This window comes from Lutra lutra, chromosome 7 (genome assembly GCF_902655055.1).
Source record: "Lutra lutra chromosome 7, mLutLut1.2, whole genome shotgun sequence".
Classification (NCBI taxonomy): Eukaryota; Metazoa; Chordata; class Mammalia; order Carnivora; family Mustelidae; genus Lutra; species Lutra lutra.
Window position 1 is genome coordinate 75,351,591 of NC_062284.1, and position 19,322 is coordinate 75,370,912.

At 43.5% G+C, this 19,322-nt stretch overlaps 1 long non-coding RNA gene across 5 annotated transcripts in view; it reads left to right on the forward strand.

Annotated features, from left to right (window-relative positions):
* LOC125104717 (uncharacterized) overlaps window positions 1-19,322 on the forward strand; it is a 282,875-nt gene that overhangs the window by 46,063 nt on the left and 217,490 nt on the right. Inside the window, exons 3-4 of one of the 5 annotated variants that reach the window (XR_007128713.1) lie at window positions 10,768-10,866; window positions 12,629-12,806. The exons of 3 other annotated variants lie outside the window; for them this stretch is intronic. This is a non-coding gene — a long non-coding RNA (uncharacterized LOC125104717). The remainder of the gene's footprint in view (window positions 1-10,767; window positions 10,867-12,628; window positions 12,807-19,322) is intronic. One more of the 5 variants, XR_007128712.1, reaches the window with a different exon arrangement.

Genomic DNA, 19,322 nt, shown 5'->3' on the forward strand with positions numbered 1-19,322 from the left:
GCATTTATAATACTGAATTAACTGAGTTATATTAAGCCTTGTAGACTTCACCTGAGATCATCTGTACGTGCATTGGTCATCACAGTTGTTGATGAAAAATTTGGTAAAGATCAATTTGTCATATACTGAATATGGAGCACCAAACTGAATTCTGAATGCAGTTGTTTTATTCCTGAAGTTTTTCACTTCATGTACATTTTGGGGGGGTTTAGTAAATACTTACTAAAGAATAATGCTTTGGCTTTGATTTTATTGAGTTGGATTCATTTTGCACTTTAGGATTCTCTTTTGATTTTGACTGTGATTTATGCTGAGTATTATGCTATAAATCATATTAGGAAACAATATATAGTGTTGGTAGGTTAGCCAGGTTTTCACCTGCAGTTTTTTTCTCCATGTAACAAATATCTCTCATTTAAATAAGTAAGAGTGAGGGGAGATGTTTCCTGTCTTTTCAAAAGAAATACAATTTATCAGTAGTGGAATAAAAAACATGGGAGAGATTTAAACATCTTGCTGTGGCTCATGGATACAGCTGAGGATAACTCCAAGAACTGGCAAGTGTAGGTAGTGACTGCTGACTCCAGACTTGAGCCCATTGGCACCTTTGCTGTCTCTTGAGAATTTACTACCATTCTGTCTGGTTTTACAATCTCTAGACTGAGAGTAATTTGAGAGGTCAGGCAAGGATTGCTTCGTCATGGAGGTTAGGCAAACCACATTAATTCCCTTAATTGCTGGATCCTAGGGTGGGTGGGAAAAAAATGTATGACCCACTCCTTTTCCCCCTCTGCAATGATGAATATTCTTCTCTGAGAGCAACCTTGTGGTTAAAAGTATTTTCTGTGTTTGAACATGACTCAGGTTACTAGAAATTTTTCTTAATAATATTAAATATGTTTTCTCCTCAGAAGAAGAGGGTCTGCATCTGAACAGAATAAAAAATCCCAGATTCTGACCTTCTAACATACTTTGGCAGTTTACCCATATATCTCTTGCTTTGGTGTAAGCATCTCTGTTGGAAGACTGAGCCCTGACCTTTTGTGATTAGATAGGATTAGAATCTCACATTTCAGATGAGGATAAGATCACTTTCAAAGGCCTTAGCAGACAGGTGTCAGTGCTGGGGATGAATGTGCCCTACTGAGGACGGGATCTCTAGGTGACGGACCAGAGGCTGGAGACATTATCTCTGAGCAGTCAACTCACAGGACATTCCACATTCTGAGGAGAAGGGCAGTGGGGGGAGGTTCACAAACATCTTGTGAGCTTTGAAATGGAAGGAAATTTCTAATTTTTCCCACTAGGAAACATAACAGAGTGATATTAGAGTATAATATCAACTTAGAAAATACAATAATGGTAATCATTACCCTAAGGAAAACTGAAACTACTTGTGGTACTATAAGGGACAACTAACCAATCATTAACCAAGGAAGCAGATAAAAATTTACCAAGAAATTCATTAAATCAGGAAGGAAAAACATAAACTGCATTTTTGCATTATTTTGCAGATTTCTTTTTAAAGTAAATTCGGGGCTCTTTCCTCGAATGAATTTGCAACTCTCATACCAGGAGACTTTTAACTTCTTTTCTGCTGACTACATGCAAGGTAGCATCATATTCAAGAGAGTTTGAGTCTTCTCCGGCATTGAATAAGGTTACATGCTTTACTACAGCATTGATCGAATCATCCCAACAATGTTATGAGATGAGTCATAGTCTAGGCCCCATTCTATAGTGAAATTCTACTGCTCATCTTGCTTGCCTGTCATTGCTTCTCTTCCCCAGTCCTGCTAATTTAGCACTGCATTCTTGCTGAGGGATGCCTGATGCAGCCTAAAAGAGTGTAAGGTGCCCAGCTCCACTATTGGGGTACAGGGTCTTAAGGTGAGCCGACGGAGCCTGTGTGCCCATTGGTCAACAGTTTTTCCCCACCGTCCCCCACCTTGTCTGCCTAATGGCGCACATGCCCTCATGTCCTGGTCTCTCCTGCTTGGACTGCAGCCTCACCACCAACTCTAGTGCTCTCGATTGGGTCCCTGACACCCTGCTTTGCCTGACCATTCTATCCATGTCAGCTCCTATTGGCCTCTGCTCTGACTGGGGGATCTTCACAGCAAGCTACAATTACTCAGGCAGTTCTCTGAATCCTCACTTTGTCTGCTTGTGATTAGACTTCTGGATCCCAGACCCCACACATGAACTATCCTAACTGCCTTTGTTCCTTCTGGTAGACTGACACCTTAGACTCCCCTTCTGACGTTTTGGGTCTCCGCACAATTTTTGAGTTTCCTTGCTTCTTCAGTACCAGCATTCTCCTCCCCAGGAGGAGATCTAGGCTCTGAGAGCCCATAGTTTATTCAATTTGGGGACGTTTCCTAGTATAACACAAAAGTATCGAAATTAACACGTACAAATAAAAATACTTGTTAAAAATTCTATAAATTACATAAATATTTAGAGTGGGGAAAAAAAGTCAGGACATGGCTCCTTAGAGATTCATATTCCTGGTTTCAGAGGGCAATTTATCAGAAAAGCTTCTATGAAATGCTTTCTGTTGTAGTCTGACTTCCTTGTACCTCTCAGAAGCCTTGACAACTCTCTGTGCTCATGGAGACCAGTGCATGTGAGGACCCTGAGGCTTCAGTATCACTAAGTATCAACAGATTCAGAGTAAGGTCACTCTGATCCCTTCCCTGTGACTCTGGGTGAGAGCTCTGTGCTCTGGCCTTTAGTTCCAGAGAACTGCAATCCTGAGAAAAAGAGACAGAGAGAAAAACAGAAAAAGAGACAGAGAGAGACAGAGAGGGTATGTATGTGTGTGTGAGATAGTGCAACTGTATTTGTGTATGTGAAAGAGAGAGAGGCAGAGTGTGTGTGTGTGTGTGTGTGTGTGTGTGTGTGTGTGTGTGGTGTGTGTGTGGGTAGGAGTGAGATTGATTCAGACTATTCCCTCCGGCCTGCCAGTCCTCTCTCCTCTGAAATGGAACCCTTTTCCTTTCTGGCATTTTATATCCACTGTTACTTATTGACAAACTTTGCTGCAGGAAAACTGAATGCATTTATGGCACTTCCTGTTATATCTTGGGGTGTGGCCAGGCATAAGCTGATTAACCACCTTGGGCTGGGGCACACATGGGGAGCTAAAGGCCTATCTATGGCACACCCAGGCAGGGCTATGAGGCCCCAGGACAGGGCATGATATCCAGAGGGCAGAGAGATGGACAACTGGAGTCAATAGGTAACTGAAGCTAGGAGCATAGGGTGGTCACTACTGGAATAAGAGGGATCCTGATGGGCCAGTGGGACCCTCTCCCTCTTTTTTTTTTTTTTTTTAATTTCTTTTCAGTGTAATAGTATTCATTGTTTTTGCACCACACCCAGTGCTCCATGCAATCCGTGCTCTCTCTAATACCCACCACCTAGTTCCCCCAACCTCCCACCCCCAGCACCTTCAAAACCCTCAGATTGTTTTTCAGAGTCCATAATCTCTCATGGTTCACCACAATCATATAAAAAATGGGCAGAAGATATAAACAGACACTTCTCCAATGAAGACATACAAATGGCTATCAGACACATGAAAAAAATGTTCATCCTCACTAGCCATCAGGGAGATTCAAATTAAAACCACATTGAGATACCACCTTACACCAGTTAGAATGGCCAAAATTAGTAAGACAGGAAACAACATGTGTTGGAGGGGATGTGGAGAAAGGGGAACCCTCTTACACTGTTGATGGGAATGCAAGTTGGTGCAGCCACTTTGGAAAACAGTGTGGAGATTCCTCAAGAAATTAAAAATAGAGCTTCCCTATGACCCTGCCATTGCACTACTGGGTATTTACCCCAAAGATAGAGATGTAGTGAAAAGAAGGGCCATCTGTACCCCAATGTTTATAGCAGCAATGGCCACGGTCGCCAAACTGTGGAAAGAACCAAGATGCCTTTCAACAGATGAATGGATAAGGAAGATGTGGTCCATATACACTATGGAGTATTATGCCTCTCCCTCTTGAACAAAGAGTACAGCTGACGTGGAGGGCCCCACAGCCAGCAAGCACAACCACAAGTGGCAAAGAGCCACCTGGAGTTTAGGAGAAGAATTTCAGTCCCTGGAAAAGCTCCCCTTACTTGAGTGTGGGAGTTCAGAGATAAGGGTAAGGGTTATTGGAAAAGGAATCAGGCAAGACGGTGGACAGGTTGATTGAACTGCTAGACACAGGATCAAAGTGGGAGATCAGATCTTGGAAAAGACTCAGGCAGTAGACTGAGGGTAGACGTGTTTGTTTTGGGGGCAGAGACTTCTATTACTTATTTACATCTGCATAACCTTCAACAAATTGTTTAATTTCTAAGTGTGTCCCTGGTCTCTCTTTATTCCTTTTAAAATAATAACAGAATCACAGAGTTACTTTAATGACTAAATGAGGTAACATCTAGATTCGTGATATTGACTATAAACTATTTGAGGGCAGGAACCAGATCTTACTCTGACTTTTTCCCTAGTGTTTAATGTAGAAGCTGGCACGTAGTAGGCCCTTTATAAATGTTTGTTAAACTGTGCCAAGTCACCTATCAGGTGACTGGCATCAGATGTATTTATATAGATAGCTAAATTGATCTCTATAGATATAGATACATAGATCTATGCATAATTGTATAATTGTATAAACTTATCTCTACATTTATCTAACCATTTATCTATTGTCTCTTAGTTTTTGAAACTGAGTACAAGATCAGGGCCTGAGTAGCATACATAAGTGGTGACAGTCCTCAGTCAGAGAATGTGAGGCCAGGGCTCTTCAAACCCTCTTGGGGGGAGGCCCTGACATATGAGAGAAAGAGAGAGAGAAAGAGAGAGAGAAGATTCAGAGACAGATGAGTACTCATCAGACTGACTTGCTTGTCCTAAGTTACCATCTCCACTTAAATGTTGTGAAAACCAAAGTTTAGAGTGATTTTCCTAAAGCATGTATCACTATTTGTTTTCATGCTTCTGACTAACTGTTTAAAAAAAATAAATGAGACTCAGCTGATGTCTTACTGGGAAGACTCCAGCTAAGTATGCTATGAGTATCACATTTTCCTGTTTGCCCGGAAGACACCTTTTGCAAGGGATAATGAAGGGTCTCACTGATTTTCTAGACTGTGATGTACTTAAATAAAGTTTTTGGTGTTGCCTTTGATCCAGTGAAGCCTAGAGCTGCCCTCTGCTCTATGGAGAAAGTGGGATTTGAGATCAGCCTTGAGTGACAGACGGCTCTGTCAACAGCAAAGAGCATACAAAGGCTTTGGCCACAGAGGAACCTGGGTCCAAGTCATGGCTCTGTCATCTACTACATGTGATTTTCTGCACACTACTTCTCTACTTTATTTTTTTTTTTTTTTTTTTTAAAGATTTTATTTATTTGTCAGAGAGAGAGGGAGAGAGAGCAAGCACAGGCAGACAGAATGGCAGGCAGAGGCAGAGGGAGAAGCAGGCTCCTGCTGAGCAAGGAGCCCGATGCGGGACTCGATCCCAGGACGCTGGAATCATGACCCGAGCCGAAGGCAGCTGCTTAACCAACTGAGCCACCCAGGCGTCCCTACTTCTCTACTTTAAAGCCTCAGTTTACTCATTGGTGAGAGGGTTAAAACGATAGTACCTACCTAATAGAGTTATCATAGCTGATGAAAGAATGAATACCAATAAAATACTCAATACCATGCTTAGCACAGTGTATGTGCTCAGTGCAGTTTAGTTGTTTATATAAGGAAGGAGGAAGGGATGGACATACGGGTGAGAACAACAATCTAGATGCTGGTGAGGATGAGGAAGGAGCCCAGTGCCCCTCTAGGTGGGCTGGTATGGAGTGCAGGGCTTAGACAAGCCAAGAGAAATGTGGATGGCGCAGAGGGTGTGATTCATTAATGAAGAACTTTAAAAGGGAAGTTAGCCAGATACAGAAAGTCTTGGTGGGTTTTTGAACGTGTCATCTTGCAAAATAGTGCAACGGAAGTTTAGGATTTCCTTTTAGAAACTGCAAAATTCCTTTAAGACCATACTGATGTATTTTATCCTTTCCAAATTTTGTGGAGTAAGAATGGTTTCACCCATTTTAAAGATGATGTTGTGGCCCAGGGAGATAAAGATTGACCCATGGTCACTTTTTAAGTGTACCTCACTATCAGGTCTGGGTTAAGTCTGTGTGTATGAGGAAAATGCAAGGGAAATGAGCCAGCCTGTGAAAAATACTTTCCAGAGGGAAGGCATTTGACAAGTACTAACTCCCTTTGCTCCTGGCTTAGTTCTAGAGACTGGGATTCTACTCAATTCTCATTACCAAACCTCAGAGTTGCCCACCTCTGGGTACCTCTTTGTATATGTGCTGCTGAAGCGAGCACCTCTGGGTACCTCTTTGGTCCTTCTGTGCCTATATCCCTGCATGGATAATGTCCTTGGGGCTTGACAACTTTCTGAACTGAGGATCTTTCTTTGAACCCAGCCTGTGGCTGTGACCGCTCCTTCTTTCAGACTTTTAGATGGAACTGCTGGCCTCTGCTGACCTACCTGTCTACATGTCACCATGCCCAAGCCTCTCACTGGGACACCCTGTCCAATAGCCCTTTGGTGTGACTTCCTCACTGGCAACTCCACCACTGCCCACCAAGTACCTGCGTCCTGTGTCGGTGAGCCAGATCCCTAGGTCCTGAGCTCTGTCAGTCTGATCTGTCCCTCTCTTTCCAAGCTGCTTTTCCAGCAGTGGAGCTCATTTAAAATAGAGATGCTTGGGACGCCTGGGTGGCTCAGTTGGTTAAGCAGCTGCCTTCGGCTCAGGTCATGATCCCAGCGTCCTGGGATCGAGTCCCACATCGGGCTCCTTGCTTGGCAGCAAGCCTGCTTCTCCCTCTGCCTCTGCCTGCCACTCTGTCTGCCTGTGCTCACTCTCGCTTCTCTCTCTATGACAAATAAATAAATAAAATCTTTAAAAAAAAATAAAATAAAATAGAGATGCTTGGGCTTCATTCTAGACCAACTGAGTCAGAAGCCCCATGGAATCAGAAGCCTCCATGGTGTGGCCCAGGAATCTATATATTTAAAAATGTCTTCCCTGGTTAATCTTGATAGAGCTCTTTCACAGGCTGGCTTTTGGAAAACACTGATACAGGTTCTTTGACTACATGGCCTCTAAGGCCTGTTAGAGTGCATCTGTGGTTTGCTCACAGTTAGGTCAGTATTATGAATGAAATTCAGGTCAGTATACGTCCTTTCCTAGGGGTTTCTAAAACTGCTTCTTCAAGAGAAAAAAAATCATTTAATCTCCCCTCCATATCTCCTCTGGAGGAACCCGTCTTATCGATCTCTACGTAGGCACTACAAGTCCTGCAGGATAACTTGGAAGCGCCCTTGCTTCTGCAGCCAGCTTAACATTTCCAATGTGTTCTCATTCTAAGGCACCTCTGAGGCAGGCTCCTTGCCACGTTTGAAGCCTGACCTTGCTTACAGGCTCCTTGCCGTCACTGCCTCAACCTAGTTTCAAGTTTCCTCTTAGCAATGACAATCTGCTCACATTCAAAGCTGTCTTTATCAAAGCCATTTCTTTGAACTCTTCTGAAGAATAATCTGGGAACATCTAAGATTTAATGTCTTTTAAAATACTGTGAAAAATACAAAAGAGAGTTCTGTCTATATTGAATCTTCCACATTCATTAGTTACCAGGTTGGGTCTTACTGAGGTACGGAAACTTTTGTGGATGCACTAAGGCTTTCTAAAAATTGGTTTTTATAAACTGAGGACTTTGGAAACTGTTAAACATCTTCCCATAGAGGTTCTTTAGCACTTTGTGTATTTGTATGTCATTTTCTTTCACTTTTACGTATGCCGCGGGTGCTGGGTATCAATGTTTATGGTTTTATTCCTTTCAAGCAACTGTATCTGTGTACCGTTGGGGTACTGTGGTAATAAAGAATGGTTTTGTTAGGGACCAAGTCAGCATGCTCCCTGAACAAGTTAGGTTTTATAAGTTCTAATTTCTATAAGCTCCTAATGTTTTCCTAGCCAAGAATATCCTGGCATGAAGTATGAGCTCATCAGTCTGTGAAGAACGTGAAGGAGTTAAGGTTAGGAACGTCATGGAGGTAGAATGAGAGGCCAGCCCTCAGACAGGAAGAGGACAAGAGGACTTGGAGAGAGCCACAGTTTCTCATCATATCCCTGACCGTGGTTATTTTGGTTAGCTTGCCAAGTCAGTACCTTTTTATCATCGTGAATCTCTCTCCCCACCTCGTTATTTTCAGCTGCGATATTCCTGTTTCCCAGATGTTGAGCCCAGGCTGGATCTGGAGGCGACTGAAGGAGCTTCACTTCCAGGCGTGCTGATGTCAGCCACAACAGACAGCCCCCTCGAGCAGGTGTTTAGGACGGGGTACTGTGACGGGATGCAGGAGGGGATTTGGTTATCTGGCTCATTCTCATGCTCTTACCAGTGAATCCCCAAACCAGGGAAAATCTAGCTCGTGTAACTCTAAAGTAACACACAGGTGTTTTCATGCATCAGTAGAGTCTTTTAAAGGCCACAGGAGAAAGAGCATTTCCCCCTTGTTTCCAGATAGGAAGATCTGGGCTTGAGGGTGGTCAGGATATAATTCTGAAGTAGGTTTACTGCAGTGGACTTGCAGTCAATTCACAAAGGATGCTAATGGGATGCAGGAAGAGTCAGAGGTTGAGAGAGGCTAAGCGATTGGAGAGCTGGGGCTATGCTTTCCCTGAGAAATACAGCTCCTGTTGTCATTAGAGAACATTCAGTCCAAGTTCTAGATACAGTTTATATGTCCTCCCTGCTTTTTAATTTGCCAAATAAATTCTGAAATTTAATTACTTAATTATTTGGTCTCAAAAATGGTTACTCTTGTAACCATACACCATAATAGTATGTTAATTAAAGTGAAATTAATTCTAAAATATTAGAATATATTTGAAGCCACTTGTATTAATTCTGAGACAACAAAAGTAAAATAGGATAAGATGTCCCCCAAAATGTCCAATACCTGTCTTTTACTTCATGTGAAAGAAAAATGAATTTAAAATTTGACATTAGCTAGATTTTTGGTTTAATATGGAGATAGAGGGGCAGCTGGGTGGCTCAGTGGGTTAAAGCCTCTGCCTTCGGCTCGGGTCATGATCCCAGAGTCCTGGGATCGAGCCCCACATCGGACTCTCTGCTCAGCGGGGAGCCTGCTTCCCTTCCTCTCTCTCTGCCTCTCTCTCTGCCTACTTGTGATCTCTCTCTCTCTGTCAAATAAATAAACACAATCTTAAAAAAAATAACATGGAGATAGAGGCATGCTAGAGGTACATTATCTGTCCTCCCCCAACATTCTATGAAAGTCCCTTTGAAAATATACAAGTACGTTAAAAAAAAATTGTACAGCAGTGCCTGGGTGACTCAGTCAGTTAAGCATCTGCCTTCAGCTCAGGTCATCATCTTGGGGTCCTGGGATCAAGCCCTGCATCAGGCTCCCTGTTCATCAAGGAGTCTGCTTCTCCCTCTCCCTCTGCCCCTCCACCCCACTTGTCTTCTCTCTCTCTCAAAGAAATAAATAAAATCTTTAAACAAATTAAAAAATTATATATTCCTTATGAGTAGGGTACAGGAAAACAATATGCAGGATTCTGGGAGGATTTTCACAAACCACCATGTCAGTGGTGTTGGATTGAGAACCACAGCTGTGGACTCTATTTGCTCCAACCTCTGCCTTGGAAAAGTGCACATCAGCTGGCGGAAGATAGCAAAAAGCTCTCTGTTACCCTACAGCTCAGACATTCCAACCAGAAAGTCAGGCAACCACATTTCTTTCTGCCCAAGGACAGTAATTTTTAGGCGGCTTGATCAGGGCTCTCCCCCTCTTTTCTTCCTTTCCTCTTCGTTCTTGATTAGAGAGACTAGAGGTCTTGGTAGAAACTGTGCCAGATGTGTCAGCACAGTGACATGTTAGGGTGTGATCGGTGGTGGTGCACTCTGCTGGGATCGTAAACACGACAGACTGAGGCAGATGAAAGAGCTGGAAGCATGACAGTGTGTATGAAGGCAGGAGGGGGCAGGCAGGGGCTCTATGACTTATTTGTCTTTGGAAAAGAGTTTATTATAAACTGTGCCTAAGTATTGAACATAGTCAAAGACCCTGGCAGTGAGACAAGAAGGTTCATTAACCAGCGAGGATTTATTATCTACTCTATATGCCGGATGCTGTTTTGGTGGTAGAGAAATACCAGTGAGAAAGAGAAACTAGGGTCTGGTTTTACTAGGGAAGCTTGGGGAGTAAGTGGAGGGAGAAGGACAAGAATAAGCAAACTTGGGGTGCCTGGGTGGCTCAGCGGGTTAAGCCTCTGCCTTCGGCTCAGGTCATGATCTCAGGGTCCTGGGATCGAGCCCCACATTGGGCTCTTTACTCAGTGGGGAGCCTGGTCCCCCCTCTCTCTCTGCCTGCCTCCCTGCCTACTTGTGATCTCTCTCTCTGTCAAATAGATTAAAAAAAAAAAAGAATAAGCAAACTACTGAAAAGTGTCATTTTTGATAATCATCAGTGCTGTGAACAAAATAAGATGGGGTGGTGAGGCAGAATGCATGGGACTCCTCAGACCAATCCACTGTGACCCCAACATAGACTGGGCCCAGTGCCGCAGGATTTGTCTGGAAGAAACAAGAAGAGGTGGGGTAGGAGAAACAGAGTTTGATCCTTACCACACTCTGTTATGCAGATATTATCATCTTGTTTTACAGTTAAAAAAATAACCTGAGACAATATATGAGCAAAGAAAAATTCTTATGAGAAGACATACAAGCAGTTGATAGACATTTGGAGCTTGTTAAAATTCACAGGTAATGAAATAAACACACTAATAATAAAATGAAATTTAAAATCGCAATTACATACCATTTTCAATCAATCAAATTTGCAAAGATTAAAAAAGGCCAAATTATTGCTAGTGATAGTGGCATAAATTTGACCTTTCTCATTTGCTGCTGAGGAAATAGTTAATTGGTATATCTTCTAAGTAAAACAATCCTACCTGTAGAACTAAGTCCCAAGGAAATTACCAGAAAAGCAAATAAAGATTAATATACTAGATGTTAATTTCAGTAGTATTTCTTGCAATTACATTTCCCCTTTTCCCTTGGCAAGGTGTGGCCACAGAAGCAAGCTCTGGCCTGGCATGTGAGCAAAAATGATGTATGCCACTTTCAGATTATGTTCCTAAAAGAAAGCGGTTTGCCCTCCATGTCCTCTTTCCTCCTTTCCAAAGGCTAGTGTCTGGATACAGCAGTGGGTGAACTGGTTATGACCATGAGGACAAGAACAAAACTCTAAGTAATAACAGAACAATAAGATCGAAGGAACCTTGGTCCCAGGATAACCTTGTGGAGTACAGCTTCTCCCTGCTGCACCTATCAGATGTAACTTTAACTGGAGATAGAACCTTCTGTCTTGTCTTCAGCCATCATGATTTGGCCTCCTTTGCAACAGCTGAACTAATATACTAACCCATACAGACAGCAATTGGGTAAAATATATAAAAATTTTCATTCCTTATTTTTACAGTTATTTAATACACATACTGATGGTCTTAATGATAAAACTAAGTAGCAAATCTCCACAGAAGATTTGTATAAAAACTGAATGCTTAACATCAACTCTCTGTGAGTTTGGCAATCAGATGTTTGTGTTTCACAAAAATACTTAGGTATAACTTGAAAAAAAAAAAAAAAAGCAGGATCAGGGGCCCCTGGGTGGCTCAGTTGGTTAAGCATCTACCTTCAGCTCAGGTCATGATCCCAGGGTTCTGAGATCAAGTCCTGCATGGGGCTCCCTGTTCAACGGGGAATCTGCTTCTCTCTCTCCCAACTTGTGCTATTGTACTCATTTTCTCTCTCTTAAATAAATAAATTAATTTAAACAATTGGGACCAGACGCAATTATAAAAAAGGTGAGAGCTTTGATTAGTTCTTTAAGGTTTTAACTTGATCCCAAACCTGTGAAGTGTTGGTGGCAATTGTTTTGTTTTCCACTCCCGTGCATTGTTTCCAGAATGGGATATTATGCGCCATGTTATTGGGTTGGCTTTGTCAGAGAATTTTCTGTAGAGATCGATCAATTGTCCTAGTTTGGGGAGAAGGCAGAGCTTCTTGCACCATGAGGGGCTGTATAAAAGTCAGTTGGTGGGAAGGAGAAATAGGAATGAGAGTCATGCCCTTCTCTTGGGGCAAATTTATTTCCTTCTCTTCTATAGCATCATTTGCTAGAACCTGGATAAGCCATCAGCATGGACTCCTGGGGACCTGTTCAACTGCGGTGGGATGTGTTTTTGCTCTAGCAAAGGAAACCTTTGGTAGGGTGGAAGCAAGAGCTGAGATCGGAGGGTGGGGACACAGACATGTGAGTGGAAACTGAATTATGAGGGGGAGAGGGTGCGTAATAGAAGGTCAAGTCCACATCCAAGCTTGGGAGAGGCAATTCTGTTCTAGTTTCACACAGGCTTTGAAATCCAGAGGAAGGGGATGTGTCTATTAAACTCTAGGGATGTGATGATGGAACTATGAAGAATAGCAGTGTTTTTTAAGAAAAAACCTCTTGAAATATTAGGAAGAAGAGCAAGGATAAAACCCAGCCTTCAGAGGCATCAGCTGGCCAGACAGAGACTAAGAAGCAAGCATCGGTCCGTGACCGAAGCAGAGGGCAAGATTGCTAGCTGGCTTTGGGTGCCCTGTGAGAAGAGAGACCCCAGGCATTCAAGAGGCCTAGACAGAGGAGATGAGAACAGGTAAGGGATTCTCACATTCGCTGAGCATTTAATATTCCATATACTTTGTTTAATTTTTGAAGCAAACCTGGGAGTACTCTTTGCAGAAGTTTTAATGATTTGATCCAAGATCATTAATTTAAGTGGAGGATGTAGTTCTGACTCTCTAAAATCCGTATGATTTCTTTCCTACCATTTTGGGGGCTTTTCAGGGATTGTTGCCTATTATACTTCCAGTAGGCGAGTGTTAGAGAAGTCTATGACCCAACCTTGAGGGCTTGCAGGATGAGAATGATTGATGTGTACTGCATAGGCCTCTTGTTAATTCACAGAGAGAGGAGGAAGCCTGGGGGTAGATAGGACGCTGCCTAATGAGGAGTCTGAAGGTTGTCCTGTCCCATATTCCCAGGAACTTAGCATGCTACGTTCTGGGTTAATTCCTGGCAGCCTTGAGCTTTCTCTTGTGCCCATAGCCATTTTCCAAAGAGTCCTCAGGACCCTAATAGGACCCTTAAAGGAAATGTTATGGTAAAATATGAAAAGATGCTTAATCTTGTAACTGATCAGGTAAAAGCAAATCAAATGAACCTTTAGATGCTATTTTCATGCCATCAGATAGAGATAAATTAGAAATATTTTAATATCCAGTGTCTTTGAAAGTATAGACAAAATGGAACTCCAGTTCCATTCCATGCTGTTGGTAAGCATGGAAGCTAGCAGCCTTTTTAAAAATTGACCCAGAAATTTCACCTTATAGAAATAACCATGTAAGTATGCAAGGATATGTGTACAATGGCATTTGTTCCAGAACTGTTTAAAAATTAAAAACTGAGGGGTGCCTGGGTGTCTCAGTCAGTTAAGTGTCTGCCTTTGGCTCAGGTCATGATCTTGGGGTCCTGGGATCGAGCCTGAGCATCAGGCTGTCTGCTCAGTGAGGAGTCTGCTTCTCAGTCTCTCTCTCTCCCTCTGCCCTTCCTCACCACTTGTTCTCTCATTCTCTCTCACACAAATAAATAAATACTATCTTAAAAAAATTAAAAACTGAAACCAAGTAAATATCCATCCATAAAAAAAGTTAAATTACAGCAGATTTGCTCCTAATGAGTATGATGAAGCCAATTAAAAACGTGGTTGAATGGTCTATGCTTACATGAAAGGGTATCCAGGATATAAGGAATGCAAAAGCAAACTAATAAAACAACAAAATAATAAAACAACAAAAAATAAAACAACAAAAAAGTTGAGTGAGTGAGTGTGTGTGAGTGAGTGAAGAAAGATCAGCAAGGATCCATATACCACACAGTGGTTATTTTAAAGGAGAGAAAGGTAGAAGGGGGCAGGGACGGTTGAAGGTGACCCTCACTCTTCACATGTTTCTTCGTGGTTTGAATTTGAGATGATCTATTAAACATTTATTGCTGTTATAATTTAAAATAAATTCATAAAATAAAAGTAAGGAACAGTCAATGGTAGGCAATTATCTTTCTAAACCGGAGGCCGAGGACAGCGACTTGAGGTCATGCGTGATTCTGTACCAGCGCCTACCACAGAAATACAGACACAGGCTAAAATCTGCTCCACTTAGGGAAGCCAAAAAAAACCGCTCCAGGCAGGGCTGCAGCTGGCAGAGCAGGCGTCTAATTTCTCCCACCTACCAGTTATTCTAGCCCAAGCTCCTGGTAGCGTTATTTCCTATTCCCCAGCAATTCCTTTGAATCTGAACTTCAGAATGACCTCCTGTTTCTCCCCCTGAAGCTATTTTTTTAATATTTTCTCTTCCCCTCAATTTACATTTTAATGCTTAGTGGGTTCATGACACTGTAAGATTCTCTATAATAGGTGCTGAAATACGTGCAAAACTTTCGTGAGGTTTTTCCTTGATGAATGCCACCGAAGGAGTTGTCATTGGCGTGTAGTATATGGATGAAATTAAACTCAGAAAATAGTGACAGGGAGGTTAATTTTCTTCCCATTGTATGTGTAGTTGATTTCCTTTCATTTAGCTTTGAAAAAAAGGTAAGGGTTAAAAGGAAGACAGGGAGGAAATCGAATTTGAGGTGATTGGGTACAACAGTAACAGGACGCTAGTATACCCTGGCTGCTTTACTTGAGGTGTCCTTCCTGGTGGGACCCAAGGCCCTTAGAACCTTGTAGCTTCATGTGGTCCCACTGAGCACCGAAAGGTGGTTCTGAATGTAGCCAGAAAGAGGACTGTCCAGGCAATTGAGACCATTTGACCAACTCATTGGTTCCCCCTTCAACTCCCTCTTCTTTTCAACAACAGTTCCTTCTCAGCTCCATCTCAAGAGCAGGAAAGAGAACGGCTGTGGTGACACGTAAGACAAGACATGTGCTTGAGACATGATTGGTTTTAGGGCAGCCTCAGAACTGGCCGCGTGACACCTTATGAGTTTGATTGGTGGTTTACAGCCATTGGAAGCTGGATGGCTTGTTCTATCCTCATAGCCAACTAGAACTGTATTATGCTAGGCTTAGGCTAATAGATCACTGTGTAAATGACAACAGGGACTCGCTCTCCACTCTCTAAATGTGAAAGAAGTCATGAGCAGACAAATTAGATGAATAAATACTCCCTATATAAGCTCCCTGTCCTAGCAGATTAGTCACTCACAAACTTGAGAATACATAAAAGCCATCTGGGGATCTTGTTAAAAATTGCAGATTTCCAGCTCTGCTCCTGGTAATTCTGATGGAGTAGAGCGGGGATGTATTTTTGACATGTGCCCCAAGTGATTCTTCTGCAGGCAGTCCATGGAGCCCACTCTAATGGAAGAGCCTAGAAGCTACTGGGGTCAGAGAGAGACACCACTCATATGTTCTGGTGTTTTGACATGGAGGGTTAGCTGTAACTTCCAAACATTTTTTCCTACATTTCACATTTATATATTCTTTCACTGCTACCTCGCTACATAGGAACTTGAAAGTTATATGGGGAGGGGCTGGGAGAGTATGGGGTCCTAGGGTGGCAGTGTAGGGGCTCACTTACCAGAGTCTCCACATGGGCATGTGGGGCACTCTTCCGGATTTTGATATTTCCTCTATTCCCCACTCCACTGACCAGCAGGTGATTCTTAGCTTGGAGAGAAACAAGTGTCTCTTAGTGGGGAGTCTCTAGGTATGAGGAAACTTGCTAACATTCAGGGTACCGTGCTTCTTGCACTTTGGGCAACTAGCAAACGTGACTTTTGCTAGTTGGGCAGTTTCCTTCCTGTTGAAGCTAGTGAAAGATGACCTAGTCCCTTCTCCATGAGGCATTGCTCTCCAAAGTGTAGTCTTCCATTCATCTGGGCTGGGGCTAGAAGGTCGGGGCTCTGCCTGTGGCTGTGCAGTTTGTGCGTTTGTTCCGAAAGGGCAAGTGTGACTGGAATCCAGGGCAGGTCCCACTGCCCAGCTGGATGGTGGGGCAAGGATAACGGCTGTGCCTGTCCTGAGGAAGTGTGACCTTTTAAAAATCCACACAAGCTCGTGCACCTGGCAGGCTCAGTCGGCTAGGCATCAGGTTATGATCCTAGGGTCCTGGGTTCAAGTCCCACTTCAGGCTCTCTGCTCAGTGGGGAGTCTACTTCTCCCTCTCACTCTTCTTCTGTACTCTCTCTCTCAAATAAATAAATAAAATCTTAAAAAAAAAAATCCACACAAGCTCTCTGCTAGTTGTGACCCTGCCAGATGGCACCCCTAAGCTTCTCTCAGTCTTAATGCCCTTTTTGATGTCCCTGAACTGGGTATTAGGTTGACAGGAAGAGAAAACAGAATGAAACTTAGGAAGAACTCTGTTTACTGCTGCATCTTCCAAGAGCGGGAAATCTCTGCTTTCCTGATGATATTTAAGCCTCAAGAAGAGCCCACCCGGGGCGCCTGGGTGGCTCAGTGGGTTAAGCCGCTGCCTTCGGCTCAGGTCATGATCTCAGGATCCTGGGATCGAGCCCCGCATCGGGCTCTCTGCTCAGCAGGGAGCCTGCTTCCTCCTCACTCTCTGTCTGCCTCTCTGCCTGCTTGTGATCTCTCTCTGTCAGATAAATAAATAAAATCTTAAAAAAAAAAAAAAAAAAAAAAGAAGAGCCCACCCATCTGACCTCCTCTAGGCTATGTCCATGTACCCATTGGAAAAACAAATTCCTGAGTGAGTGACACATTATCCCCTTGGGTCTTGTCAATTCTCTCATTTGCCAGTCTCTAGCTTATCAGGTAGACTTGTTTAATGCCTGAGGCCAAGGTACTGCAGTCTCTCTTAATTAACTAGTTGTGCACAGCTAATTACTTACCGAGGTATCTCATCAGTATACAATGTATATTGACTCCAAGTCAGCTCAGAGGCATTACAAAATTTCTGTTGGAACCCATGCCTTCTTAAATACCAGCCATCCAAGAGCTCCAAAGGAGGATAAGGGAGAAGCTAGGAGGAAACCCTTTGGAAAAAGGGGTTGCCCTTTTCACTGCAACCCCTCTCCCTGCCATATTTCCTATCCAAAATGATCTCTCATGAGATTTTGTAGAAGTATTTGCCTTCTCAAAATCTACGCCACTCTCCTGGTGATAAAATAATCCTTAAAAGGCTGCACCTCACCCTTTCTGAGTGGGTTCATGTCCTGAATACTTTGACTATAGCAAGATGCCCATTGCTCATCCTCACAGGCCATGGAAGCTTCAGAAAACCTTTCTGATTCACTGTTTCGGTGCCTGGCTTTCCGGCCCCTGCCCACCAGCCTCCCCTCTGCAGTGTCCGTGGCTTCCCTTGCAAAGCTGGACACGTTCTTCTTAAAGGGAGATTAGCAGGTGCTTAAGAGGGTGGTACAGGACATTAGCTACCTAACATCAACGTTCCTAACTGGGGAGTTCTCCAGGGTAGACGATTTATTGTGCTTTCACTATAGGGCTAGGCAGGGTGTATCGTATGGAACCCAACTCAGTGTTCACACTCTATCAGCTAAGGACCAGCCTCGATTTTTCAGTTGAAAAACTTGAGGGGATTGGAAATAATTTGTCTAAAGTCCCACAGTTTTTTAATTTTATTTTAATTTTAACTTAAAAAAAAAAAGATTTTATTTATTTATTTGACAGAGAGAGAGCACAAGTTGGCAGAGCAGCAGGCAGAGAGGGGGGAAGCAGGCTCTCCACTGAGCGGGGAGCCCAATGTAGGGCTCTATCCCAGGACCTTGGGACCATGACCTGAGCTGATGGCAGATCCTTAACTGACTGAGCACTCAGGGGCCCCAAATGTCACACATCTTATTAAAACAAAACTAAACCAAAAAGGTAGAGGAGAAAAAGTGCTTTAAAGGGAAAAGAGACAGTGGCGAGGTACCTTCTCTTGAGAACAAATACTCATTTGGGAAGTGTTTTCCTACTGCTGGGTCAGCTGATCAGGGCTGCAGTGGCAGTGCAGGGTTTAGAATTGATTTTATTTTGTTGGTCTCATTTTTTTTTTAAAGATTTTTTATTTATTTATTTGACAGAGAGAGATCACAAGCAGGCAGAGAGGCAGGCAGAGAGAGAGGAGGAAGCAGGCTCCCTGCTGAGCAGAGAGCCCGATGCGGGGCTTGATCCCAGGACCCTGAGATCATGACCTGAGCCGAAGGCAGCGGCTTAACCCACTGAGCCACCCAGGCGCCCCTGTTGGTCTCATTTTATTCTTCCACCCTTTACAATCTGAGGCCTGTCTTAACCAAAATGCAGCTTTCAGACATGAAGGTATCTCCACATTCTCTCCTCTTCTGTCTGTTTAAGAAATATTATAGTGAGCACTCTTTTTCCTTCTGGAAGCACAGACTTTGTAAATGAGTTGTGGGCAAGACAAAATGCCCGTAGGTTGGCCAACGTCAGCATCTCTGGATCAATGGCTCGCAACCTTGGATGCTCATGAGAATCCCAGCATGGGGCGGCCCAAGCCCAACCTGCTACATCAGCATCTCTGGGCATGGATGGGGCTTCAGGGTGTTTGAGAGTGGCAGGCTGCTTTCCAGGGCACGTGGCCCCTTGAGAACTGCTGCTCCAGCCAAGGTTCTCCAACTTCACAAGCTTAGAAAGCGCCTGAGCTCTTGTTAGAATGCAGACTCTGATGCCGTAAGATTGTGTTGGTGCTGAAAGTCTCATTTCTAGCAGCTTCCACTGCTCTCCGCATTTTGGGGAGCAAGGCTCTAGATCAGTGGTTCTCACTGTGTGGTCTCTGGATCTGCGGTATCAAGGAGTTTTCAGGCATGCAAATTCTTGGGCCCAATCCCTGTCCTGTAGATCAGTAACTCAGAGGGTGGATACCAGCTATCAGGTTTAACAAGCCCTCCAGGTGGTCTGGATGGAACTGAAGTTTGAGAACCACTGCTAGGTAACAGTTTCACTCTTACTTCGGTGTTGGGCTTTGGAGAGGCAAGATACCCCAGCTTATATCTAAGGCAACAGAGGGCTAGTTACAAGGATATTGGGGTAAATAAGAGAGCAGGCTTCATAGGAACCCAGGAAAAGGGGCCCAGCGGGATGGTTGAGATTAGCTGCTGGGTCACCGCAAGGCATCCCAGGACCTGG